Source organism: Tasmannia lanceolata, unplaced genomic scaffold (assembly GCF_043159265.1).
Source record: "Tasmannia lanceolata isolate RefF3 unplaced genomic scaffold, GAP_Taslan_0.1 ptg000015l, whole genome shotgun sequence".
Classification (NCBI taxonomy): domain Eukaryota; kingdom Viridiplantae; phylum Streptophyta; class Magnoliopsida; order Canellales; family Winteraceae; genus Tasmannia; species Tasmannia lanceolata.
In genome coordinates, this window is record NW_027518692.1 from 13,035,509 (window position 1) to 13,055,854 (window position 20,346).

General features: G+C 40.9%; 1 pseudogene; it reads right to left on the reverse strand.

Moving 5' to 3' along the window:
• Positions 1-17,535: 17,535 nt before the first annotated feature.
• Positions 17,536-19,155, reverse strand: LOC143891736 (uncharacterized; annotated as a pseudogene).
• Between the last annotated feature and the right edge of the window lie 1,191 nt (positions 19,156-20,346).

Consider the following 20,346-nt stretch of genomic DNA (forward strand, 5'->3'; position numbering starts at 1 on the left):
TTTGTCCGACGCACGACTCCTCCCCTCCACAGTTACCCGGAGATCTTCCCGGAGTTGAGCAACAGTGTCATCAAAGGTCGCTCTCTCCGCCCGGGCTCTGTCCAATTCCTCGCGTAGCTACCGGTTTAACTCCCCCGCGGCACTTATCTCAGCCTCATCCTCAAGAAGGCACTGCACCATCCTCCTGGCATAACTTTGGGACTGCAAAAGGCAAGTTATCAGAAAACTTCCAACATGCAATCTCGAAAACAGCGAGGAGAGAAAAATACCATCAGAAAACCGGCCACTCGTTACTTACGCAGGAAGTTGATTGAAAATACTGAGCCCCCAGGGCCCTACGATCGTAGCCCTTCAGCTCAGCCTCGTCACAAGGAAGGGCAGTTGTCACCCCTAGCTCCAACCCAACCCGGGGATTCGCAAGAACGCTGTCCTCAACACCAATCCTCCAGCCAGGCTTAAACAGTTCCCCTCACACCTGGAAACTCTGCGGGGGAAGCTCCGCCCGCTCCAGAAGAAGCTTGGTCATTACCGCCCCTTCCATCCGACTTGGCACGTCCTCCGCAAAGATTGAAGGACGCGCCACGCGGCTGGCGACCCTCCTGGCAGGATGTTCAGACCCCGGGGGTGAGGAACTAACTGGCCCCTTCTCTCCAACCGCTCGACCAGAGGGGCTGGAAGGCATAGATGTTGCGAGCCTCGCTTGCGACCGACCCAGCCTGGCCGCGGCCATAAAGTCAGAAGGAATTTTCTTCCGGCTCGACAAGCCCGTTGTCACCGCCGCAACCTCCTTCCCCTTACCAACGTCACCAGAAGAAGACATCTCTCCTGCCAAAAACAAGAAAATAACAATCGCTCAAAGCAAAGGAAAACCAAAAAAAAAAGAGAAAAGAAAAAAAAAGAGAGAGGAAGAGGGGAGGGGCTCACCACGATAGCTGGCTGAACTCTCCCCCGTTCCCTCGCCCGTGCAATGGACCCTCCTCTCCACAGCTCCCACCAAGCCAAACCTCTTCAGGCTCCTCTCCCACCTAAACTCGGAGACGTCAATAGCCTCCCCAGAGGCAAGCTTCCCCAAGTCAAACTTGCTGTAGTCAGACTCATCGGGAAGGGACTTCCTCCGCCACTCAACGGAGCGCCTCCAAGAATGAGGAAAATCCCAGCCAGCGTCCGATGGAGGGGTAACAAACACATACTCCTCCTTCCACTTCTTGATGGACGAAGGCAAGTTCGCTGCAATCTTCACCTGAGGACGCTGGGTCAGATAAAGCCAGCTGTCCTCCCCCTTCACCAACGGACTGAGGGCCACGCAGGCCCGGAGCAGCGGAAGGGTGGGTTGAACCTTATGAAGACCCGCCTTGGCCACAAAGGCCAGGAGTGTGCGCCAACTATTAGGCGCCAGTTGGGAAGGAGCCACTTGGTAAAACTCGAGGGCATCTATTATAATGTCCAAGAGCGGAAACCTAACCCCCGCCCGGAAAGCTTCCACGTAGAAAGCTACCTCTTCCTCCGTGGTACCCCCGCACACCCCTTCTACAAAGGAGGGGACTCTAATGCCATAATCGTCGGGGATATGGAACTCCCTCCTAATTTTCTCCGCCGCCTCTTTTTCCAAAGTATTCCTGAAACACGCCACCCGGCCGGGACGAATAACGGCGCCAGGCCGAATGTCCCCAATCTCCGCCCCACGAGCATAAGAAACTCGAGCCGGAGATTTCGAAGCAGCGGCCCCCACCGACGACCCGGAGGTCCCGGAACTATCCCTCAACTCTGTGGGCTGCCGCACATCTTCAGCGACGCCGCTCCCACCCTCTACAGACAACCGCCTCCTCTTTCTCACCAGAGCCCTCTCCACCACCTCTACCGACGCGGAAGAGGGGCTCTGAGGCACAGTCGCAACAGACATCTTAAGCTATGAAACAAAGACACAGAACTCACCGAACGAAGCGTGGACGACAAGCAACACGTAGAAGAATCGCCGCGGAGAAAAACCCGTTCTAATCGAGGAAGACGAAGGAATAAAGTAAAAAATGAAATCCCCAAAAAGGCTTTAAAAAGGGCTAGAGTTTTGACACCTGTCGTTCGAACTCCCGCCCTTTCTAAGTCGATGGGACGCGCACACGTGGCGCCGATTGAGAAACCCAAGGGAACCGCCATAAGTCGAAGCGCCACACGTAAAGGACGTCTCTACCCCTACCCACGACGTAACTTCCCCAGCAAGCCATCCATACACCTCCACCAAATGGACAAAACTGCGTTCATAAAGAAAGGGCTCGGACCTCGTCACAAGGGCCCGACATACACCTCCACCAGATGGACAAAACTGCGTTCATAAAGAAAGGGCTCGGACCCCGTCACAAGGGCCCGACATACACCTCCACAAGATTAAAAAAAAAAAAAAAACAAAAACCACATTCGATGGCAAAGAGCTTGGAACCCGTCATAAAGGTACGACTAGATACCCCATACAAAATACCACCGGGCCGAAAATATCGAACGCAGCGACAAGGGCTCAGAAATGCGCGAGAAAGCAAGCATGCAAAAAAGAAAAGCAAACACGAAAGGAGAAAACACACATCAGAAACAGGAAAAAGAAAGGCACCATTCATAAACCACTTCCTCCTGGCCCAAAGGCCTACAAAAAGGGTAGTAAGGACAATAGGCACGCAGGCCCGAAGCCCCCAAGATCCCTAAGACAAAAAAAAGAAAGCGCAAAGACAAGAGGCTTCCTCCAAAAATTCCGAACTCCCACCGCAATCAGCTCAGAGGGACTGGCCGCTGAAAGAGTTTTCCGCATCAGAAATCTCCCTATCACTCTGTTCCCCGTCCGAAGAGCTTCCCCAACGCCGATTCCCAGCCAAACGGGCTTGGTCATTCAACCAACGCACCCGGTTCCTCAGCAGACCGTTCTCCGCGCGCAAAGCAGCAATCTCCCGATCCATGTCCCTCATCCGGCTAACAACCTCCATTCCCCTACGATGGACGCAGGAAAAGAAGGAACGGTTGCGGTGAATAAATGCTTCATGAGACTCCCTCTCGTGCAGGGGAGGAGGATGATCCACGTCCCCCTCCGGAACCCCTCGCTGAGGCCCCAGCCCGCCAGAATTTGCCTCGGGATTATTCGGACGACTCCCGTCGCGATCAGACCTACGATCGCCGCCCGCAAAGGGACCCTGGAAAGGCGACAACATCTCGGACAAGCCTGAAGAAAGGCCGGAAGAAATCAAAAAGGCAAAGAAGAAACAAAGGGCGATATTCCTGACTTCAGGAAAGCTCACCCCTTTATAGAACCCTTATAGGAAACCCTGGTGTGCAAAAATGAAGCACTTACTACCCGCGTGTCCATTTCCTACTGAACAACCAAGCGGCGCCTCGGGAAGGAGCCGCCGGACGGAGCAGAATATCCGCTCGCACCCCAATGCTCCCATAAACGCCTTCACCACATTATCCTTTAACTACGCCAACGGGCCCGCTCCCCGAGGCCAATCAAGGGACTAAAGGTCATATCACGATAACATGCAAAGACGGCGCTATCACCGAAGCACGCCACGTGTCGCTCCCAGATCTACATAAAGCCTAACCTTCATAAAGGAAGTAGAGGGTAAAGGGCAAGATCATACGAATTCGACACGCCTCGCTATCCCGACCCCACGCAGGTTCGGGCCCCCAAAAAAAAAAAAAAAACAGAGAGCGCCCGGAAGGGTCGGAGCATCGCAAATCCTTGCAAACACAGAGATTCTCCATCACAAGCCAAGAACAACATTAAGAGATATGGCTCAAATACACATAAACTACCCATTAACATCCTCCTGGCCCATAGGCCTATAAAAATAAAGGGAAACCAAAAAACAGCACAGGGCACGCAAGCCTCAGAAATCCCCGCCAGAGAAGGGGATAGACACGCAGGAAAACATAGAAAGCCAAAGCTTAATCGGAGAACGACTCCTCCCCAGAGGAATTCCCCTCCTCCTCCCAAGAGGTCTCCAGCAGGGGGTCCACCTCATATTCCAACAGCTGCTCGTTGAGAAGATGAACTTTCTTCTGTAGAACCTCGTTCTCCCGCTTCAAGTCCTCGATCTCCTGACCCATCTTCGAAACACGCCCACACAGTTCCGTTCCCTGACGATAGGCTCGAGAGAAAAACGACCACTCCCGGGCAACGCGGGACCTGGACAATCTGTCCTTCCTAGGCAGGGAAGAAAGGCGAAGGGGGGGAAGCCCGACGAAGCGCCCGGGCCCCTCTTAGCCTTCTTCCGACGAGCCACGAGATCCTCCCCCAGATCGGAGGACAAGTCAGGGTCGCTCGACGACTCCTGGAGGAAACAGGCCTTGCCCCTAACCCGTGAAGAAGAGCCAGACATGTTACTGGAAAATATACGAAAAAAACCCCTACCGCAAAGGAAAGAAGAAGAGCGACGAAGAGCGACAAAAAGACACCAGGGTAATTCCCCTCTTTTAAACTCAGGAAAAAAATCCTGGTGCCTCGAGACAACGCAGCCTTCCTAACGACGCTGTCGCTTCCCAAGGACAGCCGCCGGATAAAACGGCACGTCTCCTCGCACCCCGGAGCCCTCGTAAATATCCTCATCATGACTTAGCTCGAACAAAACGTTACTCCCTTGGCCCATTCAATGGACCAAAGGAGTAAGGGGGAGTTATGATGGGGCACAAATACGGCTGCACTCCCAGATATCGCCACGTGTCATCCATGCACGAGCAGAGCCCAACCATCATGAAGAAGGGTGTTGGAAAATGGCAAAGACCACACATTCATGCCACGTGTCGCCCCCTCACCACCCAGGCCTCATCATCACAAATTAGGGAAGGAAATGGCCGCCAAAGCCACGCGCGCCGGCGAGGCAGAGGGACGGCCCAATCCTGCAAAGGAAGTTTTTCCCTCCATAATGATGAAAAGGGCACTCTCACCACCCAGACCTCATCATCACAAATTAGGGAAGGAAATGGCCGCCAAAGCCACGCGCGCCGGCAAGGCAGAGGGACGGCCCAATCCTGCAAAGGAAGTTTTTCCCTCCATAATGATGAAAAGGGTCGCACACCCCCCTTTAAAAGGGGAGGGAAAGGAAAAAGAAGGGGGCCCTTTTTACCTTTTTTGCCCCCGAAAGCAGGGAATTCACCCATCCCCCACCCCGCAATACCGGAAAAAGAGGCGAGGCAACAACAGAGGAGGCCAGGAATCCCATCCTGCCCTCCCTGCTAGTCCCCTCCGACTCACTCATTTATGCACCCAGAAATGTCCCCGCGCACCGGCCCTGGTAACCCTGATCAAAACCCCCTCCCTTTCTAGCTGTTCTTTATATTGACTGGTCGAAGGATCTGACTTGGGTGTCGAAGTGGTCGTCCGGGACCCACCCCGGACCCCCTGACCCCCTTTTGTTTGTGATTGCAGACCCCGCGGAGGCCCTCTACCGACCGCGCGATCGCAGACCCGGATCCAGACGCCATCAAGCATTATTTCAGAACAATTAATTTAAACCATTTGTTACTAACTCACCAAGCTTTAATCAGTACTATACCCTCCAATTTCTGAAAGAATGACACACAATGGAATCCATTCCTAAAATGAAGCTCTACACAAGGCTCCATACATCAACTTTTCAGAGCATAGAACATAATAACAGGTGTAGACACCCCCATTTTGCTACGCTTTAAAAAGCAAAAGATTCGGTAGTATCAACGAGTTTTGAATCCGTATTCAGCATTAGATTAGGCATCCATGCATTTTAGGGTAGATTTCATTTCATTATGAGAGTTTTGAAGTTGATTCGCAATCCTGAAGGTCTCTAGGGGGTTCCTTTGGCCTCTAAAAGATGAAAGTTCAAGTTTCCAATCAAATAAAAAAACCTGTTATTTTTAGAATTTTCAGGGTTTCCCTCATTTTTGCCTATTTTGCACTGCTGGGGTATTTTGGTCATTCCCGATGTGTCTCGTTTGACCCCCGAGTTATATTTGAGAAATCTTGAGTGATTTTACAAATTTTTAAAAAAGCTGCTATGTTTAGAAACTCATGGGACTTCCACATTTTCATCATCTTATGGATATTTAATCATTTCTCATATGTCCAAAACCATCTCGAGGGTACGGCTGATGGATTATGAGTAATTTCGTAAGTTTTGGGAAACCTGCTAAATTTAGATCTCTCAAGATTTTCTCTTAGTCTTGCACTTCGGGGGTATTTTAGACATTTCCAAACATATCATATTTGGTCCCTAAGTTGTGTCTAAGAAATCTTGAGTCCGTTCATAAATTTTTGAAAATCTACTATTTTTAGAATTTCTCAGGGTTTTCCCTAGTCTCGCCAAATTCTAGCACCTCGGGGTAATTTGGTCTTTTCTTGTGTATTTTTTTTGATCCCCGAAATATGTCTGAGAGATTATGAATGATTTCCTGAATTTTGGAAAACCTGTTAAATTTAGAATTTTTCAGGAGTTTCGCTTAATTTGGAAATTCTAAGTGTTGAGGGCATTTTGGGTATTTTCAGAGGGTACCAAATGATCCTGTTTGTTATTGCTCATCAAAAGGACCCAACTTTAAAAGTTTCTATTTTTGAAGTTTGATCATAAAGACTTTCCATTTTTAACATTTTCCTTTAGGGGTGAACCAATTTAAGGTTATTTTGGTCACATTTGGATGTGTAATTGTCAAATAGGGGCATTTGGTCCTCAAAATTATTTTCCCAAAAAAGATGGTTCGATCATGTGTGAGAGATGCACCATAAATGTCAAATGGGTTGGGTCCATATATAGAATGTTGAATTTAGAAAGATTTTATTGTATTTTTACGGAAAAACCCGAAACCCGTGTGAAATGGCCCATTGGGCTAAAGCCCGTAAAGATGGAGCTCATGTGGGTTCACCCATATGGGTCGACCACCATAGTGGGCGCCCCACATGGCTGACCCACATGAATTGAGCATCCAACCTTGATGATGTCACAATGGTGACATCATATTTGTTAAAAGAAAAATAAAAAGAATAAAAAAGAAAAGAAGGAAAGAAGGAAAAGAGAAATGATTGCTTAAAAAAGGTTTTCTTCCAAAGAAGCAATGTGGAATAAAGAATAGCATGTCTTGATTAACAATAAATTAAGATTGGAATCAAATCTAATTTGGAAACAAGAAAGAAAGCAAGCAAGAGGGGAAAATTGGAAACAAGCCAAAAATGAGAGCTCTCACATTGGGAACTACTATTTCTCTCTTAACCCTAGCTTTTTTGTATAAAAATCAATGCAAACAATCCTAAAAAAGCTGGGAAATTTTTTTTCTCTCTCCTCCCAAGAAGAAAAAAAAATCTCTTTTCTCTTAAAGTGTGATCTCTCTCTCAAGTGTTCACAAAAGGAATTCTTGAATTCCTTCTTCTTCTCCAAGGCATCACACAGTCAAGAATTATTGCAGCGTTCTTTGGGTCATCTTCATCATATAAAAGGGTGCGACAAAGCGTATACCTCGGATCTACGCACCCTAGAGACAAAGAGCGCGATCAATGATAGGATCTTTATCTTTGTAATATCAAAAGTAGAAAAGCATGCTAGGGTTTTACTTTTGATAGATCAAATCAATGAATTTTTTCTTGAAATTCAAGTATGTTATAATATAGATTATGAGTTTTCAAAATCCAAAATTTGATCCAAAACTTAAATTTCCTCCATTTAATAATGATTTTCTTTCGTTTTTTATTCAATATGGATTTAAATCGGATTATCAAAGCAAGTGTTAGAAAACGTGGGTTTCTTTAAAAACTGATATTTTTTGGGATTTCTATAAAATAAAATACTACTGGAAACTTAATTTTCAATCACGGTTTGGCCGTTTTAATTTTCATTCTAATTTTCAAACAATAATCCCGAAAGGGGTTATTTCTTGATAAACGAATCCAAACGTATATCAAACCATGTCCAAAATTTATAAAATATTATTTCCAAACTAATGTTTTGATTTTCAGAATACCCAAAAAAATTCGGATTTTTTTGAATTTTTTTAATCCGGTTTTAAATTATTTTAAATTTCGTCTATTTTTAATAAATATCAAAATATTTTAAAAATTAATGAAACTCCCCAGAATTAATTTTCAATAATAAATTAAATTTTTCATTAGATTTTTTTTTCGAAAAAATGTTTTTTTATTTGTTTTCTAATCGCTTTTTCGTTTTACGTGCCGTAATTCTTTTTCGTATTAAATTAGTAAATTTTTGAAATTTTTCTTTACAAACCAGTAACTTAGGTTACTGGAATGTTAGATAAAAATTTTAAATTGATTTTGCAAAGTTGTAATATGGTTTTGTAATTTATTTTAATAAATGGGTTTCAATTTCTAGGAAACAAATTCTTCTTTTTTATTTAAAAATCGATTTTATGGAGGAGATTTAATTTTTAAGCTTTGAAATTTTGATAGAAAATTTTATAATCTATTATATATCTACTGAAATTTTTTATTTGATTTTAGGATACTATTAGGTTTGCTTTTTAAGTAATTCTTTGGTTTCATCCGATTTTTGTGTGAATTTCAATTGGCATCAAATCGTAATAAAGTTCATAAAAGTCATACAGTAGTCTAATCGCATGATTATCTTTATTCTTTGAAAGTTTGGATTAATTTGAAATTGATATGCTATAAGTTGATGTGTTAATCTATAATCTGATTTAAATGTTGGAAAATCAGAAATTGATATCAAATCTTAATGATAATTCATGAAATTTTTCCAGTAAGCTACAATTATCCATCTCTTGTTACTGGAAAAGTTTTAACTGATTTGGAGTTCGATTGCTTAGGGTTACTGTGTATTCCTAACAATCTGGTCTTAATGATATTAAATCACAATTTAATAGCAAATCAATACAAAAGTCAGTAAAAATCTCCAAAAAACCTTAACTTTTCATCATAAATTTAATCCCTAACTTTTTGAAACAGAAACCTTAGGGTTCATAGATTGCCTTTGTAAATTGGCTATGCTGTGACAATTTAACTGCCGAGATCGTAACCATAATCGTATACTAATTGCGATCGATCCAGCATAATTGGAGTGCGTAATTATATAAGGGTTGAGAGCACGATTCCCTTCCATGGATTTGATTCGAGGTCGAAACTTGCGAACCATAGAGCCTTTGGTATTCCTTAGATGTTTAGGAACCGAAAATCCTTGAAATCTGAAAATCATTAACTTCAGCAAATTGAATCAATTTACATCATGTCTTTCGGAACCGTTGGATTGCGGTTTCCATCATAAGAACCATTAGAGCCCCATTTAGGAACATTTACTGTGAGACCCGATCCCGCGAGAGGGGTGGGGCGCGAGCCGCCACGATCTCTCTTGGTCTCACGTAACCACGCGATTGGCGTGTGTATTTTTATTATTGATTTTAGTTCATCTTTTATGTGAACTTGGGATCACTAAGGCAATCCGAATTCCACACAAAAGAGACTGACAGAGTCGCCACCTAGATGTGGGATCTAGGACCCGAAATTGACCAGAAATCTAGACTCGCTACCTGGTTACGAGAATGGAAGGTATGGGAAGTTATCCACCACATGCACCATTCCTGCCCGATAATCGGTCTTCGATTCCAAAAGCTAACTCTTTTAAATTTATTTTAAATGGCTCATTCAACTCTCTGTTAATGTGCGAACTAAGTGACATGCATCCTAAAATCTAATTTCAATGTAGATCCTAAGTGTGTATCTTGATTTCTTTATTTGTTTGAATTCAATCTAAGTGAAAGTTCTCCTAAAATTCTAATTTCATGGAAAATCCTAAGTGATTTAATTAAGAATTTACAAGAAAATTAATATACAAAACCCCACAATTTATTGTGGAGCCGACTCGCGGTTGGTATGCCATCAGACATCCAAGCTGCCTACGTACCCAAGCCTCACTGGGATCAGAGTCGACGTATTTTGGTACACCTAAGCTAAGCTACTTATGCCTAACTCAACTAAGACACCGATCTAGACTGGATTGACTGTTTCAACAGTTTTAAGAGAAATTATTTAATTCAAGTTGAGGATTTTATTATCCTAGGATTTCATCTAAGATGCTATATGATCCTATCTAAGTGCAAGTTGTCCCTTAGACTAATGCAGGTTAACCTACATCCTAGGTAACTAGGCTTGTCCTAAGGAAAGATTAGGTGACTAGTGTAACTAGACCTATGGTACGGTTGCTATCCATAGCAAACATCCGTGATGAGGCTGGACTCCTAACTCTAGGACTCCCTAAAACTTAAGACTCCCTAAAACCTAGGACACGACCTGACGCGAGTGTTCCTAAATTGGGCTCTAATGGTTCTTATGACGGAAACCGTAATCCAACGGTTCCGAAAGACATAAGATAAATCGACTCAAGCTCTTGAAGTTAATGAATTTAAGATTTCAAGGATTTTCGGTTTCTGGGCATTTAAGGAATACCAAAGGTTCTATGGTTCACCAATTTCGGCCTCGAATAGCATCCACGGAAGGAAATCGTGCGCTCTTTCCTTGTGCAATTTAATACTTAGGTTATAGCACCTTATTGCCTGGCATATCTCAGGATTTCCGTGGACAGTGAACCTCGGAGCCAATAACATGCTATAGCTTAAATATTCAAATTGTCAAAGATCGATTGCAATTGAGATACGATTATGGATGCACTGGCCATTTTACCAGGGAAATCTAAGGATCCTAAAATTTCTGTTTCAATGGATTAAGGAGTGAACAGGTGACAGAAATTTAAGGTTCTTTAGAAATTTTCACAATGATTTTTAATTAAGTTCAATTTTTAGTATATTTTATCACTTTTAAACCGCATGAGTGATTTTACAAGTGAAATTATTACAAATGAATTCGAAATGAATTGAAATTTCTACAGCAACAAGATGGGAATGTATGTACCTTACTGGCAGAGTTCTACAGATTTTTATATTAAGCTCCTATTTAGTTTTTATTTAACAATAATGAGACCAGATTGTTAAAATAACACAGAAACTACTAGAAATAGAAATCTAAATTCATTGAAATTTCTACAATAGTGAGATATAAGTAAACATAGCATGCTGTGAGATTTTCATGAATTTTAGAGACTATTTAATATCAATTTCGAATTTTTCAATGTTAAGACCAGATTATGAATTTACACTACAACCCTTAGGGAACAAATTCCAAATCACTTGAAACTTTTACACCAGCAAGAAATATAAAATATAAGACTACTGTAAAAAATCTCACAAAATCTGATTGTTTTCAGAGAAAGAATCAAATAATATACCAAAAAAAATCTAAAAATTCGTAAAAAATCATGGTAGAATGTATCAGTACCATATTATGTTTCTACAAAATTTCATTAATTTTGGAATCTATTTAGTATATATTTTATTTTCTTCGTCAAAAAGACATTTTCGAAGAGTTTTCTATTTTTAAAACATGATTTTTGAGAAAATTACGACTTCGGAAAATGTCCTTTAACCTTGTTCTGATGTGATGAACACAAGAAAATTTTAAAATTCCACAAAATAAATCATCCTGAGATAGCTATTTTTTTAAATTTTGTAATTTCTCAGCCATTATTTTAAATGAAATTCCACTCTTCACTCAAATTTTTGAAATCCTTTGATTCAATGTCCTATCCGATCCGCTGGTTATTTTACTCTATTTAGATAGATCAGTGCATTAAATTTCGAAACGAATCAGAATTAAAACACTCATGTAGATCATGATTTTGAGCACACACATTTAATATTGAATTAAATTCAATTAAATATTAAAAACCATGCAAAAATATATAAAAAAATACCAAGCAATCCTGGAAAAATCTGAGAATAGTGCACTTACCTGTGATGGAGATCCTCGCCGAATCTAAGAGCCGAAAAATTTGAAAAATCCCGCCGACGCTCGGTCCGATAACTTTTCTTCTCTTTCTTTCTTTCTTTGTTTTTTCTTCTTTGTTTTCCTTACTGCTGGGAGAGAGAGTGAGTGATAGATGAAAATGAGTGAAACCGAAAGATAATGAGTAAGATCACCGAGAGGGAGAGATGAATAGAGGTTGGGAGTGATAGAGAAAACAGAGATAGAGTAGAATTAAAAAAACGTGAGAGTGAGTGTAGTTAAAAGAACAGAGAGAGAGAGTGATAGATAACGTAGAGGGAGGCTCTGTTTCTTCTCTCGTTTTTTTTCTTTTTTTAAAAAACAAACGGCCCTCTGTTTTTTCGAGGGAGGGATATAGAAACTGAGTAGGGAGAGATGGAGACAGACCGAGAGATGAGAGGAAAATAGAAAACAGAGAATCGTGGGATTGACAGAGGATGATGAGTGTGGGGAGTGAAAACCGAGTGGGAGAGTGAGATGGGATGATGTGTGAGATGAGAGTTTGTGAGAGAGATCGGGAGGAATGTAGAGAGATGGAAATAGATTTAGAGATGATGGAGGGCTGCTGGGAGATGGGAGAACACCGAGCGAGAAGATGAGAACAAAAACAGAGTGTGAGGCTGAGAGAGAGAGAGAGAGAGAGAGAGAGAGAGAGAGAGAGAGAGAGATTGGAAAAACAGAGTTAGGGAGATAAGAAACAAAACAGAGAGGGTGGTGGGGAAGGTGAGGAAAAACGGAGGCTTAAAAGAAAACAGAGGGAGGGAGCACCGTCAAAACCAATGGGGGAGTTGCTCTTGAGGGAGGGCGCTCGAGAGATCCTTTCTTTTTCTTCACAGAGCTCTCTTGAGCGATAGAAAAACCGAGCCCGCTCTTCTTCTTTTTTTTCTTCTTCTTATAACAAATCTCTCTACTCTAGGAAAGTTGCCGAGAGGTCTTGCTATATCTTTTTCAATGGTGTCTCTTTCTTCCTTTAAAACTGATTCTCCCATTTTTTTTAGATAGCTTCCTCTTTCCTCCTTTAATTCAACAGCTCAGAGAAAATTTTTTTTTTTTTTTTTTTACCAATCAGAGAGAGATCTTTCCATTCAAACTTAGTAACATCCTATATAAAAAATCACACCTCTCCTCATGGAATTTAGTAACCCACCTTTAGAATTTTCATTGAAACTAATTGAGATCAAAAAATGATATCCACACACCCCCTTTTCATGGCAGATATATTTTGGTAATAAAAAAACGTATAATAATCTTGGTATCCTCTAAACAAAAAGGCAAACTATAAAATTCATTTCCAATCTTTTTACCCTCCTTTTTTTTTATTTGTATTGGGCCTACCTTGAATTCTCTAAAAACACAACATATCCATCTGCCGAATTACATTTCCAAAGAGAAAATTGGTTTCTTCAAAACTATTGTGGGTCCCACTTATTGGGCCAAAACATACATCGGAGGATAATCTAAACCATCCACTGATGAGTCACAATCAAATTTATTTACTCCGAAAGAAATCAGTTCGAACAATCCATTTTTTGAGCAATAATGAAAACAGGTGGCCCATCCCTCTAACCCCTTTTATAGGATGATCGTAGCCATACACTTGATATCTCAATGCGAATTGATTTGCGCCCCATTAAATCAATTCCAAGGGTTATCCGAATAGTTCAACTTGATAGATATCTTTATGCATTAGATCGAAGCAGGCTCAAAACTCATTTTTCATTAAAACAATAGGCGAGCTCCCTGTTGATCCAAATCTAAACAGATGTTCAATGTGGGCCCACCGAATGGGTCCAAATTCTCCCCTGGTTTGGATTCTTCTGAATAACCCTTCTCAACACTTAGCGGAAAAAAAAATGCGAAACACAGCAGAAATAATTGAAAAGATTGAGAAAATATAAGAGACAGACACGGAAATAGAAAACACTGGAAAACCAATAGAAAAATACTAATTTTTTGTTGATTAACGCGGAGCAAAATGGGGTGTCTACACTTACGTTATGTCGTGTTCTAGGTTTTAGGGAGTCCTAGAGTTAGGAGTCCAGCCTTATCACGGGCATTTGCTATGGATAGCAACCGTGCCATAGATCTAGTTGCACTAGTCACCCAATCTTTTCCTAGGACAAGCCTAGTTACCTAGGATGTAGGTTAACCTGCATTAGTCTAAGGGACAACTCGCACTTAGATAGGATCATATAGCATCTTAGATGAAATCCTAGAATAATAAAATCTTCAACTTGAATTAAATAACTTCTCTTAAAACTGTTGAAACAGTCAATCCAGTCTAAATCGGTGTCTTAGATGAGTTAGGCATAAGTAGCTTAGTTCAGGTGCACCGAACTACGTCGACTCTGACCCTAGTGAGGCTTGGGTACGTAGGCAGCTTGGATGCTTGATGGCATACCAATCACGAGTCGGCTCCAGACATAAGTGGGGTTTTGTACATTAATCCTTAAATTAAAAGTAATTAAATCACTTAGGACTTTCCATGAAATTAGAAGTTTAGGAGAACTATCACTTAGATTGAATTCAAACAAATTAAGAAAATCAAGATACACATTTAGGAATTACATTGAAATTAGATCTTAGGATGCATGTCACATAATTTGCACATTAATATAGAGTTAAATGAGCCATTTAAAAAAAATTCAAAAGAGTTAACTTTTGGAATTGAAGACCGATTATCGGGCAGGAATGGTGCATGTGGTGGTAACTCCACATACCTTCCATTCTTGCAACCAGGTAACGAGTCTAGATTTCTGGTTAATTATGGGTCTTAGATCCCACATCTAGGTGGCGACTCTGTCACTCTCTTTTGTGTGGAATTCGAATTGCCTTAGTGATCCCAAGTTCACATAAAAGATGAATTAAAATCAATAATAAAAAAAGCACACGCCAAATCGCGTGGGTACGAGAGACCAAGAGAGAGCGTGGCGGCTCGCGCCCCACCCCTCTCGTGGGATCGGGTCCCACAACAGGGGTTTTAAACTTCAAAACCCGCATATGGGATTCTACAAGGCATGTAAATCCTATAGTTAAGGATAACTCATTCCAAACAAATGAACATCTTAAGAATTAATGACTTGGGAATATTTCTAAGAAATGTTTGTTCATAGCCATTCAAAGAACAACAAATGATTTCATACTATTCTCTAGTCTTTTCCTAATTTCAAAACACGAGGAACTGAATAAATTATTAGAACATACTAAAAGAAATCAGCCCCTCAATCATAAGGAACTAAATAGATCCTTCAAATTATAGAAAACAGTACAGGTTATTCAGGTATCAAAAGTTAATATAGCATTCAAGCATGATGGATAGAGTAATTACTCACCTGAATTCTATCATCTGAGTGTATATCAAAACACCACTGAAGTAAAATTTTGAACTTATGCAACTACTGAACCTATAATGTTAATAGTGTAGAGAAAAACTGAATCTGCACATGTAGTGCTGCTTTTGAAAAGAAAAACTGAACCAATCTTTCAAAGTACTGAGCTATCATAACCATGCTTATTTATTTGCATTAATCCATTTTGTCTTTCATTACCTGAAGTTTGTTGGGCGTTTGAAATAGCTCCCAAAAACAGAACAATCACACAGCTCAAATAATGAAGACAAGCTAGACTAGTACAATTAGCAGAACATGATAACAGACAATACGAACACTTTGAGGCACTATATTCTAATAATTATACTATAATCTCTTTGCTACTTGTTATCAGAAAACCAAAGTTAATAAAGAAACAAAGAATTTGATCGAGGTACCACTATAAAAAACCAATTAAAACAAGGACAGCGAGCTATTCATCATGCAAATCAAAAACATCAGTGGCTAAGGATGGGGTATTATTTATACTAGAGATCCTCCGGTGTTTTGATGTATTGAGAAATAGCTTGGGCTGAAGTGAGTGGTCGATTAGATGGTGGAATGCAAGGGTTTAAGAGGGCCTGAAAGGTTTGAGTTAATGGAAGTGGGACCTGTTGGTATAACAAAATGAAAATAATGGCGGAAAAGAGAAGAAGGATTTGACCAGAATGCAGTTAACAGACATGGTGATAGAGATGAGTGTCAATGATCTACCTGGTGAGATGTGCTGTGGGTATTTTGAATGTATAACATAGCTTCAGAGAATACTTACAAATTGATCAAAGGAGAAAAAAAAATTGAATCATGCAATTAATCAAATCAAGGTTCATACAGCATCATTTCTTCGCAAGACAATTGACACAAATTGGACACGAATCACATACAACACTTATTAGCATGGAATTGCTGTTAAAATCTACCAAAATAAATCAACATTTTAAGGTAGAAACCAACTGCTAAATTCATGAATGACTAATGAAATCTTATGAAACTGAAATTCATTATCTACCAAGGCAAATTACCGAAAATGAATTAAAAGAATAAGTACCTGGAAATGATCTTATGTTTCGTTTTCGGCTATTTCCTCACGCTTACCAACCTCATACTGAAGATCTTCTCTTTGAATAAAAAGGTATTTGTGGAAAATATCTGATTTCTTACAAATTCAACCCAAGATCTGATTCCTTTGCTCCTCCATCATGGTAGCTGATCACAGAACTCCAATTTCATAGGGTTTTGAAAGATGAAAAACTTTGAAGTTAGAGTTTCAAGTTAAGAAATGAGAATTGAAGAAACTCGATGAAGCAACAAGGTGAGATTGAGATAGAGAAATGCTCGTTGAAGAAGAAGAGCTTCGGTCGGAGTATGACTGGAGCACAGCCGGAAAATCTACCAGAGAAGAAGGTGAAAACGGATTAAGGTTTGGCTCAGATCTACTTTCTCTTTCTTCACTCTCGCTCATGCTCTGCTAGGGTTTGCTCTAAAAACTGAAAGAGTCTTAGCTTCTCTTGCAAGCTAACACTTATTTATAGGAATTTTTAACTAATTTTTCTACCCTAAAAGTTTATAAGACACCCCCTTTAAGTCATTTTTAGTCTTTTGCTCTGTGTTAGAGGGTGGCCCAAAGAAAAAATTCTAATGAAAAATTAGAGTAATAAGACTTACCACCTTTATGCTACTGGACAACCACCCTATAAAAATTTTAACACCATTTTGACGAAACTGGGTGGTCCGCAAGAAAAGAGTTTAATGAAAATTAAGAAAACAAATTCATGCTCTTTTAGTTGCCTGAGACAACCCCCTTACTGCAAAAGATACTAACTGGACAACCCCCGAACATGATAAATCACTCCCCTTCTGCTACACTATATATACATTATCATACGAACCTCGCTCGTTTGCTAGGCAAACCGAGACGGATTTCAGCAAAATTTTAGATGGGCCAACTTAGGACCCTAACCTACTCTAGGAAGAAATTTGGGACACCAAAACACTAGTTTGATAGGGGTTTTATTCAAACGAGGTTATTTGGGGTTCGGTCAAAATGGGGTGTCTACAAATAAGCAACACAAATAGTTTTTCGTTCTGCATTAGAAGTAAATATAAGTTCTTGGTTCAACATTAGAAGTGAATAGAACATAATGAGACACAACAGAGTCAGAATAAAGCATGTGCCCTAACTTGTGCACCAAACTCAAAATTCATAATATTGAATTCATATTTTGCAGAGTTTCACATATTGTCCTATTTATGTAAACAAAGAGCCATTCATGGAAAGAACAGAAGAACATAAGGCATATAGTAAACATCAAACATACATCAAGACTATGTATCAACAGCCTCAGAGGCCTTTGGTGCAAATGGATCATGTGTAGGACCAACATCCTGACCGATATGACGTTGTACCAGCCGCTGAAGATCAGCCATAACCTTGTGTTCCCGTTTCGCCTTCTCCTCATAGTTGAACACTGCCAATGCGAGCTTGTCCTTGGCACTGTAAACCTGGTTTTCTTTTCAGATACGAATGGCATTCATCCATTGATGTATGCTGCCAGCCATCACATTCCAAGGCTCTCAAATTTCTGAATCTCTTCTGCAAAAAGACCCACCTCTCCTCGCCGAGGAATACGCTTCCCCTGCTGTACATACTGAGCAATGGCATCACCCTCTCCTGGTCTAAGGGCACCTCCGTAACTGATATGTCCCTTTGCCCTTGGCAGGGGCGCAGGTCCAACAAAAGGCTCATTGTCCAAATTAGCTTTCTTCTGGGATTGAATCATTTCTTTCAAGATAAGTGCATCATTGTCAATCTCAGCTTTCTTTACATCATCAACCTCAACATTTCTTTTTGTATCTACACCTGAATCAGAAGAATTCTCAATCAAACTCTCACTGCCCAATTTGGATTGCTTTTTTTTTCTTGTTTGGCATTGACCCAGAAGACGATTTGGACTGTTTCTGCTTATTGCCTCTCACATGATCATCTCTTTCACTCTCTGAGCCCTCACTTTCATCAAAACTACTGTTCCTACTTCTCCTTTTCATTTTTTTCCTGCTCGTCCTGTGGTTCTTCTTTCTCCCTTTGCTACACCGGCTTTTGCTTATTTTCTTCTTCTTTTTCCTATCTTCATCACTTGAAACATAAGAACTCTCAGACCCACTTACATCCTCATCAGAATCACTGTCTGCATATGACTCCCTACTTCTACCCTTCTTCTTAGAACGCAAAAATTTACTCTTTCTCCCACTTCTTCCCCTTCCTATCCTTCTCTTGGAAGGCGGGCTGTCCGAGCCCGAATCGGAATCAGACTCCATACCCGATGAAATCTTCCCAGAATCTTCCGATTCCGAATCCCCAACACATTTAATACCACCATTCCTATTCCCATCTCTAGAATTACCCTTTTGTTCCTCCTCAACTTCCCCATCTGTAATCTCCCTTTCATCACGCAGAGGACTCGGTATCGCATTCCAAATTCAATTCCTCATACTCTTCCTCAATTTCAAACACTTGTTCCTCCTATACTCTCCAAAATTCAATCCTTTCAACTCCTCATCATCTTCCGAATCTGAATACCTTCCTCCATTCCGATCGAGGTACGAAGGAGCCCTTCGGTCCAGACAGTGAAATGAATCACGACTATGATTGCGATCATATCGATGGCTTTGCAGGGTTAGGGTTTCAGATTTAGGGCTAGTTCTTCTAGGGTTAGAGAACTCATTACCAAATTTAGGGAGATCTGATTCCCAACAATGATTTCTAGGGTTTCGGTAGGGATCGTGATCAAGATCGGAATAAGGCTCGCTTTGGCCAGAGGAAGAGTAATGAGGAGAAGAAACCCTACCTCTTTCCGGTGTACGGTCGTCTCTATTCCGGTCACGTCGACGGTAGCCTCCCCTTCTCCGGCGATCGCCATTCTCCTCTTCTCCCCCTCTTCTCTCCATTCTCATTTATGGAGAAAATGGCTCAGCGATAATGATTTTATGAGATGAGATTTTATATGGGGAAATGATTTCAGCGCTCCAATGTTTTGATAAACTTGTGCTCACTTGTTTGTCCTTTTATATGGTGTAAGCACTTATAGTCCCTAATTTTTCAAAATGAAGTGTACGGACCACATCATAGGATGATCCAAACCGTCCCCCAAAATCATTTCCATAGAATGATCTTAGCCCTCCTATCTATAGATGTTTCCATAATATGCAAATGATTGGAGGGTTGGGATCATCCTCTATAGATCGGGAATGGAGAATTGAGATCATCCTATGGAAATGATTTCGGGGAACAACCTATTTACATTGTGTTCCATCACATGGATGTGGCGGTCCTTATAGTACTTTTTGATAAAATAAGGGACTGCAAGGGCTTACACCATTTAAAATCTCTGTTAATACACTTGGGACAGCAATTGGTCCGAAACTTGACTTGGATCCTAAACTTGTATCTTATTATGCGAAATAATTTAGAATTGTGACCGAAATATAACCATACTTTATTCATGAAAATTTTCTAAAGGATTCATTAGTCGACCCCAACTAGTTTGAGACAAAGGCTTAGTTGAGTTGAGTTGAGTTGAGTTGAGTTGAGTTGCGACCGAAACGTAACCACAAAATCTAATGGAGAATCTCTAAACTAGGGATATGCTAGGGAACATCGCAGAAGGCATTTCGTAGATGAGTTGGTGCATGAAAGAGCAGCCACATATGCTAAGATTTTGTCTTATTAATTAAATTCAGCTTAGGTGGCTGCTTTCTCAAGCAACAGCCCATCCTCAAAATGCCTTCTGTGATGGTCCCCAGCATATCCCTTATTTAAAATAACCCAGCCCTTGAAGTCTTGTACATCATGCATGGTTATAGAGCTTTGGATGTTTCCTAGTTGCACAATGTTTCCTACTACTACTATTAGAAAACAAAAGGAGAAGAAACCTCCTAAATTATTTCTAAAATTCCTAAAAGCTCTTTATTCAATTAAAAATTCTAATAAAACTAAAACAATGAGTAATTTTACCAAATAAGAAAATTCTAAATAAAATAAAAAACTAAAGCAAATAAATTGGGATCTTTCTTAATCCAGGACTGTTGATTGTAGCGTTGTTCGATTTCTTTGATGATCTTGGATGATTGGCCTTCAGG